This window comes from Rattus norvegicus, chromosome 19 (assembly GCF_021556685.1).
Source record: "Rattus norvegicus strain SHRSP/BbbUtx chromosome 19, alternate assembly SHRSP_T2T, whole genome shotgun sequence".
Lineage (NCBI taxonomy): Eukaryota > Metazoa > Chordata > Mammalia > Rodentia > Muridae > Rattus > Rattus norvegicus.
This window is the reverse complement of record NC_141552.1, coordinates 46,329,495-46,341,284: the sequence shown is the minus strand read 5'-3', so window position 1 is coordinate 46,341,284 and position 11,790 is coordinate 46,329,495.

The window sequence follows — 11,790 nt, the reverse complement described above, 5'->3', positions numbered from 1 at the left end:
TGAAAAGTTGGAAATTATGTTCACAAATTAACAGTATGCATCAGAGGTTCTAAATTTGCCAAAGACAGTAACAGCCGAAAGCACTGATGTAGTATTTAAGTGGAAGTTTTGAAGGAGAGACTGGCCTTCTCTGTAAATATCTATTTCATTATCTCTGATGAAGGGAAGAGGTGAGAGCCATACCCAAGCTGGGCGAATACACAGCTTAGGATGAGCTTAGAGCATTTCCTTCTCTGTCCTAACTATTCCTAAGCTTAGGCCTAGAAGCTTCTACCATTTGTAAAATGTAATTCTCCAAGATGATAGATTCAAACCAGCTTCTCTTGGCTTCTGACTAAATTGCTCTGCCTGGCCTCATACTAACTTGGGCAATAGGTTATAATCTTCTGGCTCCTTCCCATTCTCCGGCTCATTCTGTCTTCACCTGTGTCTAGCTTGTTTTCTCTGTAAAGTGTCTCTGTAAAACTGTCCCAGTAAAAACTGCCATACATACACACACTATACCACACTACCACCACCATCACCACCACCACCACCTCCCCCATCACCTCCACCTCCACCACCTCCACCTCCACCTCCACCACCCCCAACCCCACCTCTACCACCTCCACCACCCCCACCTCCACCTCCACCTCCACCTCCACCACCTCCACCTCCACCACCTCCACCACCCCCAACCCCACCTCTACCACCTCCACCACCCCCAACCCCACCTCCACTTTTTCTGTCCCTCAATCAGACCTCAGTTTTTGGGATTAAAGGTGTGTACTAAGGGTATGTCTGTCTTCAGCCAGATCACACAGACCTGTTTTTGGTTAGACTCCCTTGCCGGAGCAGTGTTGTTGCTGGACTAAAGTTTCTCTACACTTGTTTTTAACAGACCCAAGAATCACCCCTTCTGCTACCTGGAACACATCCTACCTCAGCCCATGCCAGCAATCCACTGCTCATTATTCTTACCCCCGCGCTTGGCAGTTAATCATGCAAGGTCTTCCTGAAGCATGCTGAGTATTGAGTTGATTGCTATACAGTTTGCCTACTCTCAAGAATCCAATCAGATATGCACATCATGACTATTCTGAAAGAAGATGGCAATGGATGTGAATTGGAAATACTGGGTAATAAGCATCAGAGAATAAACACATAGAGTTGCAATACATCATGTGCAAATGAAACTGGATCCATTTTAATCAAATTCAGGGTTTTCTGAACATATTGAGGCAAATTTATTTGTTGTCATTTACTGAAAACCACATTAACTGATCAATGATTATTTTGTTCTTAATAAAACTTGGTCTTCTAAGTGATCACTGAAACAGGGTAATAAGCTACTAATTTCTCTCCAGACCTCTAAATATGAGTGTAATTCAGAAGCAAACCTAAGATATTGCTTTCGGTGAAGTTAGAATCCAAACCCAACAGAATCACCTGTCCCTGCTCACACATCGGGAAAGCAACCATGAGCACGAACGTAAATGTGCACACCATTTCCTTCCTCTTGGAATGGACCATTATAAAACACCTCGAAATAGTTTGATAAATTAAACAGGAGCTGAAAGAGGAAAAGAATGGGATAATTATATATATATATATATATATATGAAACAGATGAATAATTGAAGGGTATATTATACAATATGCGTTTAGTGGAGTTTGACATATGAAATAGTATGCCAACACAGTTATATCTCAGTTTTGTAATGTGTACATGTATTTGTGCCAGTGTTAACTTGCAATTTGAAAACTTGCTGGTGGGAGGGTCTATGAAGCACCTGCATGGGAGATGCACTCACCATGGAAGCCACAGTCTCTCTATGACAGCAGCATGGAGTTCAGAAGGAGGAGAGCAACAGAAAACTCAAAAGCTTGACACATGGCGGCAATAAGAGATTCTTCTCTCAATTTGCTGATGGCCTGGCCTCCAGATTAATAGTACTCAGATACCATATGCTGAGTTCAACCCCTACAGCTTTGGTGTCTGTCTCCTTCAGACTCGGGCTGCTGGGTCAGCAGCTTCAGCTGCTTTTGGCAGTGTTTTGAGTTTTCACAAAAATCCTTAGAGTAATTTCAAATCAGACTGAGATTTTTTAGATACCCTTTTAAGCTAAAGGCTTTCACATCTAGCCAGAATGTCAGAATACCAAAGTTATAATGGTCTCACGTATTATATTAATTTAGAGATCTACTTGGGATGTATAAATATCCTCTGATGGAGTACCATGGAGTCCATTGAGCTGAAAGTCTAGTATATGTGTATATACATGTCTGATTTTACTGGTAATATTCATTGGATCCTTAGATCAATGAATTTGATCAACAAATGAACAATGAAGTTTCAACAAAACTGAGATCTCAGATGCTTAAAAACCATTGTTCTTTGGAATTTCATTCCAAATTTTCATAGAAACATCATTTGCTGCTGAAACAAATTAAGATTCATGAAAGACACAGGAAGAGAAAGAACTAAGGACTCTGATTTATGACAAACATGACAGTGAGTTTCAGCTAAATAAAAGATTATGGAATATTATTGGATGCCTAGAAAGGCCACACTCAAAGTTTCTTGGAAGCTCTAAGATAGTTTTTTTTTATAATCTAGAGAGAAGAGTGATTTAAAAATCTGCTTCCATTTTTCTGATCACAGCAAGGAAAAATATAATTTCTTATGTCTGAAAGACTTTGAACTTGCAAACCAAATCTTTGGTAAATGGGTCCAAGAAGTGGACCTATCCCATTGACTTGGGACTTTCAGGGAAGGCTCTTCTCAGCCTTGTGCAAGTGAGCTAACTTGGAAAGACACCTTCTCAGAGGCAGGCAGTGCCAACTCCTGGAGCTTAAAAGCCCTGCTTGGAGAGGCTGGTCCCTTATATCATCTCTAATAATTCATTTATGGAAAATGACCTTGTTGTGCAACTCTGTTTGGAACTGTTAATTAAAATTAATGAGCATCTCACTGTTTTGTGCTGGCTCACTTCTCAGATCAAGCTAGTTTAATCTGGACTGGTCTGACGTCCTGCTTGTACAGGGTTGACACTCTGCCAAGAAGCCACAGTTAGGCAGTGGAAGGTTAACGTCTGATCTGGGGAGTAACAGAGTTGGGAAAGTTGAGTAGGACATGAACAACACAAAGCAGGCTGACAGAGAAGTAAGGTAGCCAATTCTCAGTTACAGTTACCAGTGTTGGGGACAGGCACCTCTGCTCTCAGAAAGACGACTTATGGGTTTTCCAGCTATTAAAACCTATGGATAGTCTTATGAGAACTTTACTGTAATTAGATGGACTTGGTTTTCCAAACCAGGTGGATCGAGTAATCCTGTCAGAGACTGGCAGTCAATCAACTCTCTATCCATTCTGAATCTTAAGAACAAAAATAATAACAAATTAGTTTTTCCCTATGAAATCCCTGGTATTAGAGGACATTGGGAATAGGGAAGGTTCCACACTTAAAACCTGTGTTACTTTAAGATGTGATCGCTTTTTAACAGTTCACTGGATGGATCCTTGAAAAAGCCACAAATGAACTGAGAATTACACTTGGAAGATAAACATATTTTAGTCACACTGAAGGGTTGACAAAGTTAGAGGAGGTTCAGATAAGATTCAAAAACATTTTAATAATCACTGTTTCCTACAGATCAATCTTACATGTTCCCCTATGCTAGCCAGCCATGCCAAGTAGCATTGTCTGCTGCAGAATCTTCTGGCAAACAGAAGTTTGACCCTGAGACCACTTAAAAGGCATATTTTACTAAACTTCCTTTGTTTCATTATGCTCAGAACTTCTATCTGACTGCCAGTGATCAAACGAGGGAAACATTGTTCAAATGTATATCCCACCCCAATGATACATAGATTTGAGAAAATTCCAGCTCAAACCCATACATTGTTGATGTTGTCGTTATTGTTGTTGTTAAAAATCATCAAGCTGTTTCAAAAGGCAAAAATCAGGAAAATAGGAGAAATAATCTTGAGAAAGGAACAATCTAGAAAAGTAACAATATCTTATTTCTAGATATTTTTTTTACAAATCTGTAAGAGAAACTTTGCACAGTTTTACACAGCTGTGGGCCTAGGAAAAATGATGAGCATATGTCTCAATGGATCAGAGAAGGCCCAGCAATAAACTCACGTAACGTGGGGAGAAGATTTTCATTCAATGGCAAAACTATGCTCTTTGGACCAAATAGTGCTGAAACAATTCCATGCCTACATTATAAAAGGAATGGTCTGATTTTTACCTTGTGATCCAACAGAAAAACATAACTCACGATGGGTTATGTAACCACATACAGAAATATAAAATTTTAGGAGAAAATCTTTAGGGAATCAAACACCCAGGGATATATTAGGCATGACACATGCCTAATATAGAGTATTAGCCATAAGAGGGGATTGTACCACGGAAGGGGGCTGTGCCATGGGAGGGGGCTGTGCCATGAGAGAGGGGGCAGTGCAAGCAAGTTCCATACCAACTGCTTTTAAAAGACACAGTTAAGAGAATGACTAGTCCCTCCCAAGGAGAAAGTATTTTTTCACTCATGTTAAAAACAAAGCTGTGTTTTATTAATGTGACAGCGATCGATCTAATAAATAGGCATATATGTCACCACCGAAGACATGCACACTGCAAGTAAACACACAAAGTCTCTAAGCACCATGCCCCTGTCGGGTAACACATTCAAAAAACAATGAAATATAAGTAAACACCTTTAGAGTGGCTGAAAACTTAAATGCTGTTCGAAATCTCCAACACCTCAGACCATCGAGGGTGAGAGCAAAACAGCATGGGTTTCAAAAGCAGCTTGGCAGTTTCTTAAAAATGTAAACAGAATGAGTTGGTAATCTGACTCCTGGGTATTTACATAAGTGAAATGAAAATTTATATTTATATAAAACCTGTGTGTAAATGCCTATGGCAGCTTTACTTGTAATTCCCAAGGCTGGAAACTACCCAAATGTCCCACAATGAAGACATAAACAAATATACTACAGTGTGGCCATGCAATAAAGTGTTATTAATTAATAGAAAGAACCAACCATTGATAGCAAACAACTTGAGAGATTCTGAAATGCATCATTGAAAAAGAGAAAGTCAAATTTAAAGGCTGTTACATAGTATTCTTCCATTTATACTGTGTATTTGTAAAGGCAAAACTATCAGGAAACAAAATATCTAGTGGTTGTGAAAGCCTGGGACCTAGGAAGGGAGTTTGCTGCAAAGGATCGTGGGGTGGTTGAGCAGACTGTGGAGAGGATGGAGGGTCAGCATTTATGCGATTGTGTATGTCAGCAAAGTGTAAGTGGGACACTGGGTACTGAGACAGAGGTACCAGTATCAGGCAAAGTTTTGAGCTGTTGAGGAGTGAGGGACAGTTGAATTATGCATGGGAGCAGCACAGGCCAGGGTGAAAAGACATCTGCCCCTTGTGATCTTTGGCATTTGATATATTTAGATCTGTGAATATGTTACTAAGTCCTCTAAGCCACATGTGTTCTGTGTATGCAGATGTGTCCCAGCCACCTCATGGTGTCCATGTGCTTCATCTCAGCACAGCTGCCACCTGCATCACTCAGCTAATGGGAGCTATAACCGTAGCCTCTGGCACTCTGGCTCAGCTTCGGGACACAATGACAGTGTAATCACAGGAGCCGCTGTCTCCTCTTCTGCCATTCTGTACTAGGTCTGTGGAGCACTGGTTAGCCAATTGAAATGTGGCCTGGAAATGTTGGAAAGTCAGAGCCCAAGATGATCATCAATAGCAGGTGGACAACAACCAGTTTATTTCCTGTTCAGTTATTTTTAATTTTTTTCACAATTTCACCACACATACAACATACACACACACACACAAATACGCGTTGACCATATAGCCCCCTATCATCCTTTCTAATCTCTCTCACCTCCCACTGAACCCCTCCTTACTCCTCCTTAATTTGCTGAGAGCATCTTTCAAGGAGACTTCCCATATCACTGCCCATGTCAGGTTTTGCTTCACGAGAACTAAGGTAATAGATGATTTTAGTAAGCTGCATAACTCAGGAAATGTCCTTTTCCCACGTTCCCAGCCACAGACCCCTACTAAGTTCCATTTGTACTGCACATCCCTCTGTCTAGTGCCCACTGCTCTGCGGTCCCATACAGCTATGCAGTACAGGGTTTGCAGACACACATTTCAAGTTTTGCTTACTGTGGCCATGTGATACCATCATGGGCAGCCCTAAGATCCTCATGCTGCTGCTGTACAACCGAAAATCTCTGTTTTAAAGCACAGATGGGGGCCAGTCATATGGTTCAGCTGGTTAAGGTACTTGTCACCAATCCTGACAACCTTAGCTTGATTCCCAGAACCTACACTGTGGGAGGGAAAAACTGATTCTTTGAAGGTTATCTTCAGATGTCCACATGTGTCATGATGTACACAACACACACACACACACACACACACACACACACACACACACACAACACACATATATAATACTATATCACTGTATATCTCCAATCATGTCTCTTGTTCCATGCTCTTTCCTCTCGTTCACCACTGCTTGGCTGCCATAAGATGTGCTTGGGTGAGCCTTCAGGCTCCCAGGCCTGGACTCACCTTCAGTGCTCACAGAAATGTTCATTGTCTATGCAAAATCAGGACCCTGTACACAGTAGACAGTTTGAAGGGAGGAACATATAGACATCTTCTGTCCCATCCAGGGGCTGGTATTTTAAGGTTTCCAGAAGATCTTCCTTTAGATGTTTTCCTCTGCCTCAGACTCCCATCTGTAGCTGCTTAGACAAGAGCTTGTAACTATTTGTAAAAACCACTTATACTATCAAAACTTAACTCCGGCCTGTGGAGCAAATAAGTCCCATTGTAACAAGATTTAGCAACCAGAGGCCTTTGTGAAATATTGTTGTGGTCTTTAAAATGAGATTATTATCTATCTATGGCACCTGTGTCTGGTTATGATAGCAGGCTGTGCCTTTGATGGCTTTATAGCTTATACCTGTGCTGTCTAATAGAACACACTGGTGATGGAAGAGCTCTATATCTGCTGGCCATGGAACGCTCCAAGTGCAGCTGTGAAACTGAACTTTGAGCACCCTTTAATTTTAGGTCATTTATATTTCCATCCCCACACTTGCCCATTGTCTATAGCTGTATTGGACAGGCTTAAAACCTCCTTGCTGTAGAAATTAACTGCATATCTCTTTTTAAAATTACATTTATCTATTTAAATGTGTGTGCATACGTGTATGTGCATGCACTCACAGGCGTGCTCATGGGCTCACATATGCCATAATGTGAGTGTAGAAGTTAGAAGATGGATGTGGAAGATGGTTCTTTCCTTCCACCATGGAGACCAGGGATCATAACTCAGGTCGTCAGGGTAGGGAGCAAACACCTTCAGCTGCTCAGCCACCTCACCAGCCTCTGAACCAGCCTCTTTTACAGATGCTCCACAGAGCTGTTCCTTGTGTTTTTCTTGATTGGGACTGACAGAGTAGAATTTGTTAGCGAACACTGATCATTTAATCCCTCCCGGTATAATTATTGGTATTCAAAATCATTCGATACTCTGAATTTTGTAAGTAAACCAAGATAATAATCAGGATATATTTGCTTAAAAGCCATAAGAATTGAATGAATAAACAAAAACCAAGTTACTCTGAAAGGAAGGTTTTCTTCAAAACCTAAATATGTGTATGATTCTATTCCAGCATCTATGTAGTCTCCAGCTCAGTCAGGAAGAACTGCTTTAAACCGGATTCTTAAATAAACCTGGTCTACTTGTGTTACTTTCCTTCTCTGATTTGGGGATATGGAGAAGCCCCAGAAAGTCCGTGTTCTGCTCCTGTAATTACTCTCCATGTAATTAGTCAAAGTCTGAAAACATGAGGGTTTTCTTCTTCTAGACAAGTTTGCCTACTCACAAACTGTCAGCATGCAAGCGATTGACTATCCAGTTAATCATAATTATAAAAACCATGTGATGTATACATCTGCCAGCATGCCCAGTCTTCACCTCCCTCCAGCACTAACGTACAGGAAATGATGCAGAATTTCAGCAGAGCAGAAGAAACGTATGAAACTCTATCGCTCAGTGTGATGCACATAGCTTATGTGAGTTGTTTAACTCTTGAAAATGCTTGGAGTAGGCCTGACGTGTTCTTATGACAAATGCGTGAGTTACGAGCATGTGTGTTAACATCCACAATATACATGAATGGCGAACACATACAACGAATGTGTATAATTTTCTCTGTCAACTTCAAAACTACTGCAAAGAAATAAAACTAAAATTAAAAAATAAAGTATTAATCTACCTGTCCACTACCCAAGCATGACCTCAGATATCAAGTGACTTTGTAGCTGTTTTTCAAAGTCTGCTTTTCTCCTTGGTCTTTTACACCTGCCTAACTGGATGTGGCATAAATACAGGATTGTTTTATCTCTGCAAACTTGTTATCTGCTCTAGGATGATGAGCTCAAAACACAGCCACTTCTGTTGATTTTGGTTATGCTCCAGAGCACGCAGCCTCGGGCACCTGCTTTAGTATCCCTGGAACCCATCTTAGCACCTACATCCCATCAACAGGTCCCTATGTGTAGCTCAGCCAGTCCATGTCTACACGTCAGTCTGTCTGCGGAAGGTTTCTCTACTCTAGCCCAAGCTGGCCTTGAGCTCTCCACCTTCCTGCCTCAGATTCCACAGTGCTAGAATTACAGGAGTGTGCCACCTCTGTCTCGGCCTCATCTTTTACTCCTCTCAGAGAAAATGGAGTAACCAAATCCATTAACTGTATCCTCTGTGCTTGCTACAGCCCAAGTGCCTTTTACTTCCTAAGCAAATGCAAAGGCTCCCCACCCTTCTCTCTAGCTCTAGTTTTCATCCCTACAACCCACTTCCCACTGTTACCATCTGAGTCTTCCAAAATTATTTTATATAATGTAGTATTCGGTATCTTCATTGGTTCTCCCTGAATTTCACAACATCAAGCTTTTTGAGCCGTGTTTTGCTCCAGGCCCTTAATCCTAGTGTTCACCTACCTTCATCATTACTTTCCTCCTGATGCATGGTCTCAACTTCCACCTCGATCATACTTTCCTATCTTGCCTGTTGGTTGCAGAGATTCTCCCTAATCTACTCTAGAATGTTCTCTCCTTCCCACACTAACTGTCCATCTCTTAGCCAGCTCAGTGAAGTCTGTCCCATGTGGCCATCCATGTGGTACTAAGTCCCTGTGGTCTCCAGTAGTAAATGTTGTCCATTCAATTCCTAGTCAGCTGGTTTTTGATGACTGCATGGCACGGTTGTGTGGATTTGGGAGGGGAGAATACATGTGAAACACTAGACTATTGCCTGGAATATATATGCTCAGTGACTCTGAGCTATGGTATATATGTGCCATGTGAAACACTAGACCATTGCCTGGTATATATGTGCTCATATATATAAACTCAAACCTGTATTACTATATCTATTTCTATTATTGTCACTCCTGGTAATACAATAATTCTGTACCATGCTTAGCATGCTGGCTTTAAATTGATGTGTTCTCAGTATGCAAACCCCTGTAGGATAATCCCCAGGCCCGGATGCTTTCACTGCAGTTTTTGGGAGCATACAATGGAATGAGTTACAGGAGGGCAAACTAATTATTATGAGTGTGGAAAACAGGTTTGGCATTAAAATCCTTTTAGAAAATCTTTACCCAGCTTGTATATACATCCAAATTATAATATATTTAGTCTCTTCTCAGGGTAGCAGCCCTCCTCCTACCCATCTGTCATGTCAGGTTCACTGAGCAAATGCTAATTTACCTTTTTGATATACCATTTGACAATTTCTGGTCTCAGCTATCGCACACAAGGTTGCACACCAGTGAATTAAATTTGAATCCATATTGTCAAGTGTATATTTAGAATAAAATTATTTGCATCTTCCATCAGCAAACACTTTGGAAGTAGAGTTGTGCATCACATAAGCCTGTGCATGTAACTTGAATGCAAAAGATAAAAACGGGCAAAATAAACCACGATCACCTACTGCCTAGGAGATGTGTATATCGACTCGGGGAGTCCACAGAGCTCCCTTGGACTGGTCTTCTGCAGCTTGCTTCTGGGTGCCCAGCCCACTAATCCATTAACTGGAAAGGGCATTCTTTGTGTTCTAATTATCTCACTCCGCATGTTAAGTATGCTAAAAGCTAACTACAAGCAATCATATCCTTGTCGTCTGTTTTCTCTGCCAACTCCTCAGAAATAATTAACCTATATTGAGAGAAGCAGTTCTTCACTCAGAATGATTTTTACTAATGCAAGGGGGAAACCGCGCAATAAGAATTCCAACAACCTACCATTTGATGTAAAAACACAGATAAATAGGCACCAGCGACTGTTTAGTTCAAAACAAAGGAGAAAATTGCCTGACTTTACTTTTTTGCATCAAATACAACGCAGATTTTAGATGTTTTTATGTTTTCTCTTTAATTTAGATATTAATTTAATTAATCAAGAGTACTGGGCATTTTTTGTTTTAAATTGAGAATGGTGATCTTTAACATATCAAAGTAAAAAAAAATTCACATTTCTTTTTATTTCTAGACTCAACATTAGAACAAAGTGCTAAAGATACAGGAGGAGCTTCAGGTGAGGAAGACACAAGAAAGGGCTTTTAAAAGATGTCCCAGTAAAGGACAGACACCGTTTCTTAAGCATCGGAAGGGAAAGACTAAGGCAGCCTTGTTGCTTTATTGAATGATTGATAGACTTTTAGAGTCCTCTTAGAAAGCACTTTTACATAGAAAGAGTGCTTGTTGCTCTTGTAGAGGACCTCGGTTCAATTCTCAGCAACCACACGGTGGCAACTCCAAATTCAGATTCAGTCGTAGAAACAGACGTAGAAGCACAGCCATGAGTGGTGTGATTCTTGGTTCACACACACAGCTCTGCAGAGGCTTAATGCTCTGTACACCTGTCAGAGCTGTAGGGCACAGCCTTAAAAGCAGCTCCCTGCAGCCTGGCGAACATCAAAGGGACACAGCCTGTCCACAGTGCAGTAAGCACCAAGAGGGAGCTGCTTGGCAGAAGGCCGCCTCTGGTACTTCGCACTGGCGAAGCCTGAAATGTTCCCATCATCTGCTCTGTTCTCCTCCCTTTCTTCCAAATCCCAAAACTTTATCTCTCACTCAAGTTGCTTCTTTCACTACTCTGCCCAATGTGGAATTATGAATGTACCACGGCTTGATTGATGGATGGATTGATTGACTGATTTTTGTTATGCTACTGCATTCTTTTCATCTGGATTGGAATCTATAATCCAGATATTTTGTTGTTCTTCAATGCTTATGAAATTGTGCGGGTTCAAATGGTCAACCCCAAATCTGTTTTACCAATGCCTTTTAGACATTGTTTTGCAAATCATGTTAAATAATGCTTTTCTGGGGTTCCTCATAAATTATTTTTCATACTAGTGCAAAAAATATGTCTTGATGAATGTTTCTGCCTTACCTTAAAACTATATTGCTAATGTTTAAGCATATTTCTTCCTAAAATATTATCTGATATTAATTAGTTAACTCATTATGGTCTTAAGTGCTAGCCATAATCTGTAGCTTGTAACAGCCTGCCTACCTAATTACGGCTCTGTTATCCACCTCTCCTGTCTCCGTGTGCAAGGCTTCTTTCTCTTAAAGGCAAAAACCCCTGTCATCTGTCTGCTTGTCCTGATCTCCATCTCCCAGGTTGGTGGCTGTCTTGTAGGCTACATGACGACCACTGCCTGCTGTCTTG